The sequence below is a fragment of the Danio rerio genome, chromosome 18 (genome assembly GCF_052040795.2).
Source record: "Danio rerio strain M-AB ecotype USA chromosome 18, GRCz13ab, whole genome shotgun sequence".
NCBI classification, from domain to species: domain Eukaryota; kingdom Metazoa; phylum Chordata; class Actinopteri; order Cypriniformes; family Danionidae; genus Danio; species Danio rerio.
Genome location: NC_141038.1, coordinates 18,292,127 through 18,306,339, shown reverse-complemented (window position 1 = coordinate 18,306,339; position 14,213 = coordinate 18,292,127). Strand labels below are relative to the sequence as shown.

The window sequence follows — 14,213 nt, the reverse complement described above, 5'->3', positions numbered from 1 at the left end:
ATTCCGATGTAGTGTGGATGGAAGGTGCAACCTTAGTAGAGAAACCTAAACGTTTTAAAAATAAAATGTATTAGTGTTAACGAGCCTTAGACTTGTCCAATTTAGTCTGGAATGTGTCCCTGACCATATCCTGAAGTGGTTTGCATGATCAGATTTATACCTCAAATGCATTTTAGAGAGCATTTACACCTGTCCTTTTTCACAATCGGATAGCTATCTGATCAGAAAAATCACATGAAGTGTCCAGGTGTAAACAGCTCCAGTCCAACTCCATATTTCAGTTTAAATTACTTCACACATCGGGCAAAGTTGTGCAATTCAAGGCACTTCAAGAGACCTTTTTTAAGAAAGCCATAAAACATTTTTCATTATTTTGGTCCAAAGGAAAAGTCCCAAGAGCCAAATTAACCCCAGTTGACCTGTGCACTGAAACTCAATCTAAAGTGTTCAGCAGGGACACAGCAGAAGGTGTTGAAAAGTCTGTCTCCTTCTGCAGTGCTGTATTGCTGGAATGTCTGAAGCTGAAACTATGACAAAAACAGACAGTTCTGAAACCTCTATACCCCCAAAACATGAATTAGAATAACCTTAATGAATTGAGTGGGATATATGATATTGCTATCAGTCAGTGCAGATTTAACAGAGAGCGAACAGACAAACTGACCTACAATAATGCAACAGGACAGTTCGTCTGTGTCTTTTCACCTCTACTGGCTCTAAGGGTCATCTGGGGTTAGTCGTAACAGCCTTTTCTGTTTAGAAAGAAAGCATTATGATCCTTCCCATCGATCAGCACACTCCAAGCACCATATTTTATTTCAGAATAGTATAATCTTTCAAGAAAAACAAGTGTAACTCTAAACAGCATTAATGAACTGTGTCAGTATGTAGGAAGTTATGTGTAGAGTAGACGATGGATATTTTTCACTCTGTTTCAAGTGAGCATTATCAGCTTTAACTGTTTGGTTTCAAAACAAATGCCATTGAAAAGAGGTCAAATGCATACCTAGAGTTGTTTTAACCTCTTTGGAAAACATGACATTGAAAAGTCGTGAATGAATAATAAGGCTTAACACAAGAGTTTTACACAGTATGACAGTATGGATTCCGCTAAAATGAGCTGTGTGGTGAAAATAATTTCTTTTTAATAATATAAAAAAAATCTATTAGTGAATCACACAGAGACTTTAATTTAATCACATATTGTTCCATTTGAAATTATCTTTGATAAATAATTGTTTCAACCACATACACTCACTGGCCACTTTATTAGGTACACCTGTCCAACTGCTCGTTAAAGCAAATTTATAATCAGCCAATCACATGGCAGAAACTAAATCCATTTAGGCATGTAGATCTGCTGCAGTTCAAACTGTGCATCAGAATGGGGAAAAAAGGTGATTTAAGTGACTGAACATGGTATAATTGCTGGTGCCAGACGGGCTAGTCTAAGTGTTTCAGAAACTGCTGATCTAATAGGATTTTCACGCACAATTATCTCTAGGGTTTACAGAGAATGGTCTGAAAAAGAGAAAATAACTGGGAGCGGCAGTTCCGTGGGCGCAAATGCCTTGTTGATGATAAAGGTCAAAGAAGAATGGCCAGAGTACAACATGAAGTCATGAAAGCATGGATTAATCTTGCCTTGTATAAAGGCTGCTGGTGGTGGTGTAATGGTGTGGGGGATATTTTCTTGGCACACTTTGGGGCAATTAGCACCAATTGAGCATCGTGTCAATGCCACAGCCAACCTGAGTATTGTTGCTGACCATGTCCATGCCTTTATGACCAGTGTACCCATCTTCTGATGGCTACTTCCAGCAGGATAACGCGTCAAGTCATAAAGCGTGAATCATCTTAGACTGATTTCTTGAACATGACAGTGAGTTCATTGTATTCCAATGGCCCCCACAGTCACCTGATTTCAATCCAATAAAGGACCATTATGGTGAAATGTGAGATTCACATCATGGATGTGCAGCTGCCAAATCTGCAGCAACTGCATGATGCTATCACGTCAATATGGACCAAAATCTTAAAAAAAATATTTGCAGTAACTTGTTGAAACTATGCCACAATGGATTAAGACAGTTCTGAAGGCAAAAGGGGGTCTAACCCGATAGTAGTTAATAAAGTGGCCGGTGAGTGTATATTTTGCAATTGTTTCTGAGATATTATAACCAATGCACACCATCATCTAAAGATTTAGATACATTTTATTGTTTTTAAAAGTCACTTATGCTCCATTTATTGCAATTTAAATGCAGATATATTGTGACTAAAATAAGTTTTTATCTATTATTAATATTTTAAAATCTAATTTAATCCTGTAACAGTAAAGGAGAATTTTTAGCAGTCAATCTTCAGAAATACACAAAAACAATTGAGAAATTTTTCATATTAGTATTTCACAGTTGTTCATTCTTAAATTTTAACGTTTCACTTCACTGTGTTGTATTTTAGGGTTAATGTAAAAGTCGGAAAAACTACAAAGATAATGTTTTTGTTTGTGTACATATTTATTCATTTTATATAGTTATTTACTGATTTTGGCTGTACCACTGCAGTAACTTTTTAACTCAACTGCACCTTTTAAAATTGTATTGTATTTTATTGTCTTTTAATTTTGTGTTTTTTATCCTAACAAACTGTATTTGCTGTCATGTACAATGACCATTAGTCAAGAAAGACACCTTTAAATAAAATACATTATAGTAATTTGGTTCGATGTTCAAGAAACATTAAAAAATCTGTTGTGTTTGCTTCATACTTTTCTTGTTCTTTAATTACTTATTGATTACTTGATTGATTACACAATAATAACACACAAATAGAAAACTTCATAATCTCCATTTCAACATGTGGTTTTAGAGTAACTAGTTTTAGTCCTAAAAAATTACATTACTCAATTAAATTCTGAAGATTAAATTAAAGAATTAGTCCACTTACAGAGTGAACATTACTTTTGTGGTTAAAAAACATCTCTTTACATTTTTATTGATTTATTTTTTAATTACAAATAGTTTTGGTAGGCAAGATGCTTATTCCTCAGCTGGGATCATGTGAAACCCCTGAGATACAATTTCAGTTTGGAAATTCAAACCACTGAGCAGCATCATATAAGTCCACTATGGAGAAAAATTCTGAAAAAAAGAAAAAAATAAGTATTTTTGGTTGAATAAATAAATAAACATCTTGAATGACAAGGAAGACATCTTGGACTATTCATAAAAATTGTGTACATGTAGGTGTCAAAACTGTCATATATCTAGCACAGATTTGTGGAAAATGATGGCTGTTTGGATAACTAACCATTTTATAATGTCCTTTTATAATGTCCGCTTCACATAACATCTCAAATAAGGGAATTTATGGTAATATTAATTACTTGCCTTTTCAAAAACATTCTCTAAAATGCATTGGGTTTCAATTTTGCTAGATATTTTTTGCATTAGAGATGACACTGTTCAGATCTAATGGGTTCCCACTCTTCTAGGCTGTGAGTGGCATACGTGGCCATGAGCATGTGTTAACATCTCAAAGGTGTCATGTTAAAGATATATTACTTTAAAAGCTAAGCATTGATAACATTCCATCCTTAGCATTACAAGGAAAAAGTTCATTCAAGCCTACGTTTGGTTTTATTATGTAATAGCAATCGCTTCCTACCGAATACCATCTCTGGGCCTGCACGAATTTGCAGAGGTTTGGCACCAGTTGCAAACTGAGAAAACCTACGTGCTTTATCACCATCAACAAATGTCCCTGAACTCTTTCAAGAATGTTACAAATGTGTTTGGAAAAAAACGGCTAATTCTATTCTCTATGGGCGCAAACACCAAACTCCAATTAAAGTCTTCTGTGTCCAATTACACAGCTCAGGAGATTGTGGACACAATGATGAATCAAGGGAAACCATGCCATGGGTTATATAACCATTCTTAATGATGACAGTTGCAATTTATAAGATTTAGGTCAAGATTAAAGCAGTTTTTCTTTTCATGAAACCTCAAGTAAATTGAAGAAATTTGAATTGTTTGACAAACACAACATTTCAAAACCCATAAAATAGTTGTTGCATGTGTCATTTGGTAATAAAACTGTAAAATCTGTATCTCATTCACTATTGCCATCATTAACTGCAGGACACTCAATGCCTTATGATGTTGAGTGTTAAATGTCATGCTCTGGCACATTATAAACCTTATAAAGAATGCGTAATTAATCATTTGGCGGACAATGCTTTACCTGCCACTGTATTCCAAATTAAATTTGTGATTGGGCTCTGGACAACATAAAATATTATTATAGCACTTACTGCCCTGGCAACTATATTCTGCGTGGGATCATTGCCTATAGTGAATAGGGTCTTGGCACATGTTAATAAATATGTGTGAGTGTAAGTATATGTGACATTTCTTAATAAATAACAGATTGCCAACAATTTAAAGCACATTTGGAGTTCAAAACTCTGTTTAAAAATGGTCCACCACATTCATTATTAAATATGGCAAAAGCATTCAGTGACACATCTGTATATAATGCATTCTTGCATAACATTTATTACATAACAGAGCATGCATCTTAAAAATATTTAAATAAAATTAAATGTTACGGCTAGCTACAGATTTAAATAATCGATTAACATATTTAAATTTGAAAATTAATATATAAAATAATAATACATTTCTTAATTTTTCAATTTGTATTTTTCAAATAATACTCTACCTGACAAATAATAAGTGTAATAATAATAAGTGGCAGAAGGTAGATTTTTTTTTCCAATTAATCATCTGTTGAACGGCATCCCAATCATCACAAATACTGCAGTCGGAACGCAGATGGACCCAAGATTTTCATAAAAATCTGTCATGGTTTAGGGTTACATTCCGTATGGGGGCGTTTATATTTCTACAAAAAAATAAAAACTGATATTGAGTTAAAATGCTGTGTTTGTGAATGATTTAATGAAACTATTTCACATTTATGTTGGTCATGCCAATATCCTCACATTTTTTGATTAATGTTAAAGCTTTCATTGCTCATAATATTCTAAAAAGGTTTTCTTTATCTTATAAATGTGATTTTGGCTTATTGTGTTAAGGCTCACTCTTTAAAAGACGCTGTTTTTTCTATACACTTTGTTCTGGTATTATGCAAATTTCACATACACAAATGTTTGCATAATGCAAACCTCTCTTTATAGGGAAAAAGAGAATAAAATGTATATGAAAGTAATTATAAAGTCTAAAAATAGAAAAGTAAACTGAAATGGTTAATATACCCTCCTCCTTTAACAGTTTTGCATAAAATGTTTATATATATGTATTTTCAGTACTAAAAACCTTTGTTAATAATTACATTTGAAAGAGCATATGTATAAAATATTTGCATGCAAATTGATAATGTACCCTCTCCTCCTTTTTTATAATTATGTTGTTTTATTTAATTTTTTTTTTCTCATTTAATCCTTTTAGATAAGGAATGTGAAGTGATTTTGTTGTATAATGAAACTGTACGCTGGATCCTGTTAATATAGCAAACAATATTCAGTTTCTTGTACAGCTTGTTTGCATTCATATTGTCAGGAGCTTTAATTTAGCTTCGCTTGCATGTGTTTTAGACTTTCAAAGTGTGACTGAGTTACTAAAGACCAGAGTTTACAGGTGCTTAAAGGTAGGTGATCTTCCGCAATGCTAACAGCTTAGCATAAACCTCTGAATTACAGTCCCTCCCCTGCCGTCCAGAGCCACACCTCCTGAAACACGAGCACAGCAAAAGAACCCTCTCTTGTGTTAAAAGCGACTAGTGCTTGTCCGGCGGCATGCAAGCCAAACTGACATGCTATTTCAAAGCAAATATTTAGAGTTGCATGGTAAACAATACAGGGTGAGACTAGGCGTCTAGGTTTAAAATCTACATTATCGATGCTGTAAAAGGTCCCTTATGAAACTGAAAATAGCCTTATCAATCTTTCATCGGAAGAATTTAGTGGCTGAACAACACTTCTGTGAAGATACAACCCATTTGTAACAACAACATCTAACGTTACATCAGCTTTGGGTGAAGCTAAAACAGTTTTAAAACAACATTACCTGTCTAAAAGAAATCCTTTAGACATGGTGTCATCCTTTCTCCAGCATGCAAAAGTAACTCCAATATTGATTCAAGTTTTTAAAAAGTTTTGATTCAGCATGTTTTTGCAGATCGCGCGCGTGCTCTCTCTCGCGGCGGTCGGCGGAGCTGCATAGAAACAGCTGCGCAGTTGTTCACATCTGCATTTGCTGACAGACAGATTGGGCTACTTATCGGAATTATGAGAGATGTCGGCCCGACTCTGTTAAATTGGATAAACATTTTTTTTGTTTTATGCCTTACCCAAAATGTAAAAATACATATAAATACATTTAGATCATTTACTTTAATCATTAGACTGTGAAGAGACTTTCAACCAGCACAACAAAAAATGCTTCTGAAGACAATCACCTACTGCACCTTTAAGCTATAAATATTCTTTAATAGTTAAAAACACCATCTTGAATGCCCAAGAGCAAAAACTATCTAGGTGAACTAACCTTTTAAAATGATTTTTTTAAAAATATATAGTACACATATATTATTTTAATAGTGTTTTCATATATGTTCTGAGCATACATATGTGGATTCCACTTACATAAATCAATAAAATCCTGAACAGACTATAACAGTGTCCAGACAGTATGCATTGATTTATCTGCGAAAAATTAAAGAGCTTTTCAACACTGGACACTAAAGCTACATCAGTCAGAACCTGCATGCTTCTGAGAGATGCAGAAGAGCACGGTTTTAGGGATGTTTATCACATCGGCCTGTCTATTAATGACCCGAACCTGATGTTCCAGACCCAGAACGCTATGCCTGATGACGGGCGCTTTTTCAAACCCCTGCCCCGAATTCATCAGCCTCTCAATTGTACTGTTTGCGCTCTTCTGCTACGGTACACATGTGTTTCGCCTTAAGCGAGTGTATTTTTAGAAAGCGGCGGGGAGGTGGCGGACTCTCAATGGTACACATGGGGGCAGAGGGTGATGACTGGGGGCAATTACAAGAAGTGTAATTATATGAGAGCGTGTTGAAGTCCAACACATGATTAATATAAGGAGAATGCAAAACATCCGTATGATGGAATATGATTATGAAGGATCAGCTGATAATTGGTTTAGTCTTTCAAAATCTTGTGTTAAGAGTTCCACGTACATCCAGCATCTTTATTCAGACAGTGGAGTAAATGCCTTTGTTACTCACACATACACACACAGCAAAAGAAAATATTGGAAACACATGGCTGAGTTCTTGTTTCTGTGTGAAGTGGATAAACATTTCAGCGTGCAATGGCGAAAACAACAATGTAAACCAAACGAAAGCTCAGCATTCCTGACTAACATTTAGTTATTTACTTTTATTTCTGGTAATTTGGATGCTTGTAAAAGAGAGATGGGCTTCTCTGTTGTGGTTTGGTTTGCTGGGGGCATTTAAAATCACAAAGGAAGATGAATTCTATGAATTATGACATGGAAAGCAAAGAGAGCAGAGTGGGTTAACATTTGCTCTTTAAATGAGTCATTATATATATTTGACCGGGGCACGTTGTCTCTCATAAAATTAAACACTTGGTTTAGTTCTACATAAAGAGTCAATTCGGATCACTATCATCAAAATGAACAATGAACTACTAGTATAAAAAAATATGTAGGAGAAGGAGGAGCATTGATACAAATTGGCACAAATACTAGCATTAGCATTAGCATTGATGCACTTAACCAAACTTAAAAGTTCATCAAAAGCAGAAGACATGGTTTCTCTACAGTACAATGAGTGTGTGAGAGAGAGAGAATATTTTTTGAGGCAAAATAAAATAAACAATTGAAAATTAAAATTAACATAACATAAATTGTGTTACTTACGTTTTAGGCCAGTAATATGGTAGGCTACTTTTGCTTTTCCAATGTGAATAGTTCCACATGGTGGCACCGCACAAGCATCCATTGAGCATCTAGGAGGAATAAAAGAGTTGTTTACTACCTGAGCGGACTGATGTTTTTTTTTTTTTTTAAAGAATCCTTCGATTAAATGATTTCTTGATTTTTTAATAAAGCCCTTGTTTCATTTTTGACTAGTCGCTCGTCGCCACCTACTGGCATAATGATGTAATCTTAGGGGTGAAATTTTAATCCTCAAACAAGCCTTTCCTAACTTTTAATAGTAATAATTCTTTCAGTTAAGCAAAGAAACATATAATTAAGCACATGTAAAAGGCACAAGTTTCTGCAAATAATATTTTCAGCTTTGAATATGAAATTGCTCACTTTTCTTCAATTTAATGCCTGATTTATCAGCAGTCGGCACAGCTGAATGAACCGGCAGATGGAGAATGGTCTGGACTCGGTGCAGTTGCAATCTGAGCTGCTTGCAATGCTTTTTAATGCCCACCCCTAACCCTCACAATGATGTCACTAGCACCCTTGGGTGCGTTGTGTTTGACATTGCATTTCTGAGATATGCAATCTCAGCTTGCATCTAGATACTATTGGACAGATGCCCTTCCAGCTACAACTCAGCACTGAGAGTACCATAACAGAACCCCCAGTGCTGGGAAATACCCATACACTCTCTCATTCTCACACACACTTGGGTCAATTTTAGTTTTTTATCAAATTATACCACATCTTTGTACTTTTGGGGGAAACCGGAGCACCCATAGAAAAAAAAAACTGACAAGGGGAGAAAATGCAAACTTCACACAGAAATGTCACCTGGCCCATTCCTGACATGACTTGGATCAGAGTTATTTAGCACTAGTAAAACTGATCACAATAAAGCAGCAAATCAGTAATAATCATTATGATTTCTAAAGAATAATGTGAATTGAAGTGATGATGCTGATAATTAAGATTTGAATCCTAGAAGTACATTTAAATATATTCACATAGAAAAGTAGAATAATATTTCAGATATATTTAACCTGTGCCCGATAATGTACTTTTTCATGCCAGTATATATTATAGTATTGGGGTAACATATTACAGGTATGTTAAGTAATGAGTAAAGTAAGGCAGTACTTTTCAAAATTAAGTCCAATTAAGTTTGAGTTACTTTTCAAAATTAAGTTTGAGTTACTTTTCAAAATTAAGTTTGAGTTACTTTTTAGTTTAGTTATTCGCTTTTAAAAAATAAATTGCTGATTAAAATCATTGTAGTAATATTGAATCCTGCACGCAATGAGAGAATGCAGGAACATGCAGAAAGGACGATAACAGGGCCTTACATTCCTGTGATGGAAATATTCTCTTTTTTCAAACACATGAAAGAAAAGAGGATTATCTGAATGCACCATGAATTAATAAAACATTAATCATTTCATTAATCTGTATTTATGGCATGTATATCTCTGAGGTCAGGAAGTTCTCTGAAAATAACCTAATCCTACATTCATTTTTTATATGCTTTTTCTTTTTTTAAAGGTAAATGAGGTTAGACAGTGTGTTGTTAATTGCAGAGCTCCTCTATTGAAAAAAATTATATATATATATATATATATATATATATATATATATATATATATATATATATATATATATATATATATAAATAACTAAATATATATATGCTTATTTATTTATGTTGTTATATTTTTTAATTGATCGATTGCGTTTTGTAATTGTTATGCATGTTATTTTGTATCTATTTGTTGTAAGAAATATTAGGATAGAAATACAACATTTCAAACTGTTTGATCAGAAGTAATAGATATTACAGGAAAACTTTAAATAAATATTCCATATTAACCAGTACAGCCATTTTCACCATTGATCATATTATGAAGTAATTTGAGCAGCAAATGTGCTACTGAAAACTGGAATAAATTACATAACAATAAAAATAAGTGTATATCATTTAAAACACATTTTATTTTGATAAATATTAGATTTTTTTAAATTATTATTTTGGAATAAATATATACAGTCTTGGTGAGATCTGCGTTTTTCTATTCTACTATATTATTATGTTTTAATACAAATGTTTAAAAGAATTATGAGCAATAAAAGCTTCAACATTAATTAAAAAAAGTTGAGTATATTGGCAAGACCAATTCCTAAATTATACTAGTCCTACTATAACTTTTATCATAATTCAATGAATGCTTTTAACAGACTCAGAAAGTGTGCAAGAAATTATTTTGGGTAGACTCAATAAAAATAGGCAGAGGGGAAACTTAAAGCTATTCACATAATCAGGTGAAGGGACAGTTTTTTTCTGATCTCCACCTTGAGCCTGTCAGCTGCTTTCTGTTTCCTCTCCTTAAAGAAACGGCAATGATGGACACACACACACACACACACACACACACACACACACACACACACACACACACACACACACACACACACACACACACACACACACACACACACACACACACACACACACACACACGCTTCCTCTCCTTCTCCCAGAGCAGAATCACACTCTGCTCATCTCTTGTTACCGATCTCCAAATTAACCTGGCCGCTCCCATTCTTTGTTCATGTTTTGCCCCAGAGCGGCAGCGTTTTCAATAAAACTGGGCTCTCAGTTGGACCTAATGAACAGTGAAAAGATCCAGCCCTGCAGTGACAAACACAGAAGCAGTTAAACACTTGACATGTGCTACTTTACAACATGACAAGAGCCAGTGCGGCAGAGAGAGAAATAGGAGGAATATAAGTACAGACAAGTGGTGAACATAAAGGGATAGTTTAGTTTAGTTTAGTTTAGTTTAGTTTAGTTTATAAAGATCTTTCAAAACAGCTTTGGGCTGAACAAAATGTTGTACAAAAAAAAAAAAATACAAGCAATATAAGATCTAGAAATAGCCTGCTTAATATAGCAGTACAATCGTATCTATAATAGTTTTAAGGAGATGCAGCATTCTGGACCACTTAAAGTCAAGGTGGCTGAGATTTAGAGATGTCATAATATAAAAAAATTGCAGAGATTCAAATAAGAAGTTATGAAAGCATGGATAACTGTCTCACGTGACATTTCAGGCAAAAATTATTATTTTGGAAAGTAAGCTAAGTTGGAAGAAACTTTGACAATGACAAAGGATACACACTCAAAAAAAAACCAACTTATTTAAAATGAATTGAAACCACACAATGCCTATGTTTTTTGTGACAACTTAATTGTTTAATGTTCAATCCACTTAAATTTGTAAAATTGATTACGTTAACCTGAATGATCTGTGTGAGGACAACATGAAGGAATGAAGTTCACTTATACATTTTTACAAATTTAAGTGGATTGGACATAAAACAATTGAGTTTTCCCCCAAAACACTCAAGAATAAGTACAAGTAGTTTGAACAAGCAGCAAAGGTCATTTTTGAGAGCATGCTCATCCAGATGTTTTGACTCAATGACTCCCATATTATTTGATTTCCTGCTATGGTGTCAGTATAGCCACCATTTTCCAACATTCTTCAAACAACCCTCTTTTGTGTCCAACAGAAGGCAGAAACTCATGAAGGTCTGGAACCATTTGACGGTGAGTAAACATAATTTTGGGGTGAACTATCCATTTAACTGAGCAACAAGGCTTTAGGTATAGGGTGGATCTTTTGAAATGCTCTTAAATATGACCTTTCAGTTCGTCTTTTTGTCTCAGCACACAAACACATACACACACTTTCAAGACAGCTTGCAGACATGATCAAACATATCCCTACAACCTCAGCTTTATTGTTGTGTTTCAGCACGGCTCAGTGTACGTGCATCTCCAGCGAGCCCTTAAGAGCAAGAGTTCAATTATAAGGGCATGTTTGTACAGTATCTTAGACACACTATTAAACATTTGACATATATTGTAACTGTAAGGTTGTCTCCCTTCAAGTGGTTTGGCTTGATCATAACAACACTTTAGTGAATGCCTCTTTATCAATTATGCAACCCACACACACACACACACACACACACACACACACACACACACACACACACACACACACACATGTGCACTTTTATCTGTAAAAAGTACGCTTAGTTGTAAACGAATGCACCTAATTTGTATTGTATTGTCTGCTACATTGAAAAAAATAAAAACAAACAACAAAAACATACAATAAAATTAAGTGTTTAATTAATTATTGGTTAAAATTCTAATATCCTTAAAGTTTTGTAAACATTTGCTGCATCTCAATTTGCTTACTATCCATCCTAAATGTTATTCAAAAATAGAATTAGCATGTTCCATCCCATATATGTTGAAAAAAAGTATGCCAAAGGTCCCTGGAGGGTATACTTTTCCTGGTGAACATTGTAAGTGTTTCTGAAATCATACTGCATTTGAATTTAAATGTACTACTAGACTGTTAGAAAAGTATGTTCTATACCAGTTTTTCTCAACTTTTGGGTCGCGGGAACGTTTTCAGTGGGTTGCGGAGTGTGTGGTCAAAAAAACAACAAAAAAATTATTTGTAACTTATTTTGCTTATATTGGACTTTTACTTTGAAATACTTTGACAACCGTACAGTTTGACATGTGAAATTTCATTTAATTATAGCAACAAATATGTCGAAGCGCAAGTATGACCCCGAATATGTACACTGTAAAAAATAAACGTTATTTTACAGGTAATTGCCTTCATTTTTTTTACAGAATTTTACAGTTTTTTTCATTATACAGTAAAATATCTGTTGTTTTACAGATTTGTTCAGTAATAAAAATTCTAACATTACATTTACAGTTATTGCATCTGAAGATTACCATGAGGTTAATAAAGTGAAATAATAGCCTATTGTTTGTAGGCTGCATATAATGCAAGCACTGTAAACTATGTATTTTACTACTTTAACAATGTTGCTATGTGAACTGTGACGATCACCAGTGATTTGGCGGCTGCGGATCGCTGGAAAACTACACACGTTACTTTGCCGAACTACAATTCCCAGCATGCACCTCGCACACCCGGGTTCCTAATTCTAACTGATTACACACACAGTCAGAAGATCGTTTTGAACTGGTTTCAAAAACTATAAACTCAGCACACACAGGCACATCAATTCTGAGTTTTAAACTGTTTAGTGAGCATTACGATGATGTTTCCCTTACCTTGCTGTGTTTGACCCCTTTACTTTGTTATTTTGTTTCCTGTCTTTACGCTTGAGATTATCTGTTTGCACCTGTTTGTTCCTGTTTCAACCTTTAATTGCAAGATGATTCTGTTAATAAACTGCTATTTGATCCTCAACTTTGTTGTGCAGGCGTCCTCATATGACACTAACCTTGTTTTTGTTGTTGAACGATGACCAAATGTGTTATTTGCACAAAAATAAATAAATAAATAAAACAATAAATAAAGAAGTAAAACATTAGATCTATAACAGTTTTGTCTTTTCTCAAGAAAACTGTTTCGGAATTTAGTCATATTTACAGTGTTTTGTGACAACAGCAATTATTTGTACCTAAGCTTTTTTTTCAATCATTCTTTAAAAGTTTTTTTAAAATTTTATTTATTTTTTTCAGTTTTAAAGGTATGTTAAAAGTGAAACATTTGATGGAATATTTAGAGATCTCATGCATATTTATATAAATTATTTTTTATAATTATAACCTGCGTAATTAGAGTAATTATCCTTATAATCACATGAATTAATCTGTATAATTACAGTGATAACCTATATAATTGCAGTAATAACTTTTATAATAGCAGTAATAATCCTTATAAAATTACATTAACAAATCATATATTTACAGTAATAATTTGTAAAATGACAGTAATATTTGTAATTGCAGTAATAATTTGTAAAATGGCAGTAATAACCTGTACAATTACAGTTAAAATCTGTAAAACGTATTCTGTTCTATTCTATTCTATTCTATTCTATTCTATTCTATTCTATTCTATTCTATCCACAGTGATCTGGAATACAGGAGATTCTGGAGCAACAATAAAAAAAAGCATCCAACGCACCCGTATAATCCTGGGGTGCCATACAGTAATTCAACAGCACATAAAACATCACTCCTGAAACAAAGCAAAGGTCTTTCTACAGTGCATTCCACAGCACACATAATCTTTTCCATTGCTTGCTCTTTACTCTATGTTTATAGCATGTCCTTGTGCCCCATAAACAGTTCGAGCAAACAAGCTGCAACGGTTTAAGATGCTTCACATTTTTTGCCTGGTTTTCTGG

At 33.8% G+C, this 14,213-nt stretch overlaps 1 long non-coding RNA gene across 1 annotated transcript in view; it reads right to left on the bottom strand.

The window, feature by feature from the left end:
• Nucleotides 1-5,462: 5,462 nt before the first annotated feature.
• Nucleotides 5,463-14,213, bottom strand: part of LOC137488267 (uncharacterized) — a 43,193-nt gene continuing 34,442 nt past the window's right edge. The window contains exon 4 of the long non-coding RNA XR_015514894.1: nucleotides 5,463-8,032. This is a non-coding gene — a long non-coding RNA (uncharacterized LOC137488267). The remainder of the gene's footprint in view (nucleotides 8,033-14,213) is intronic.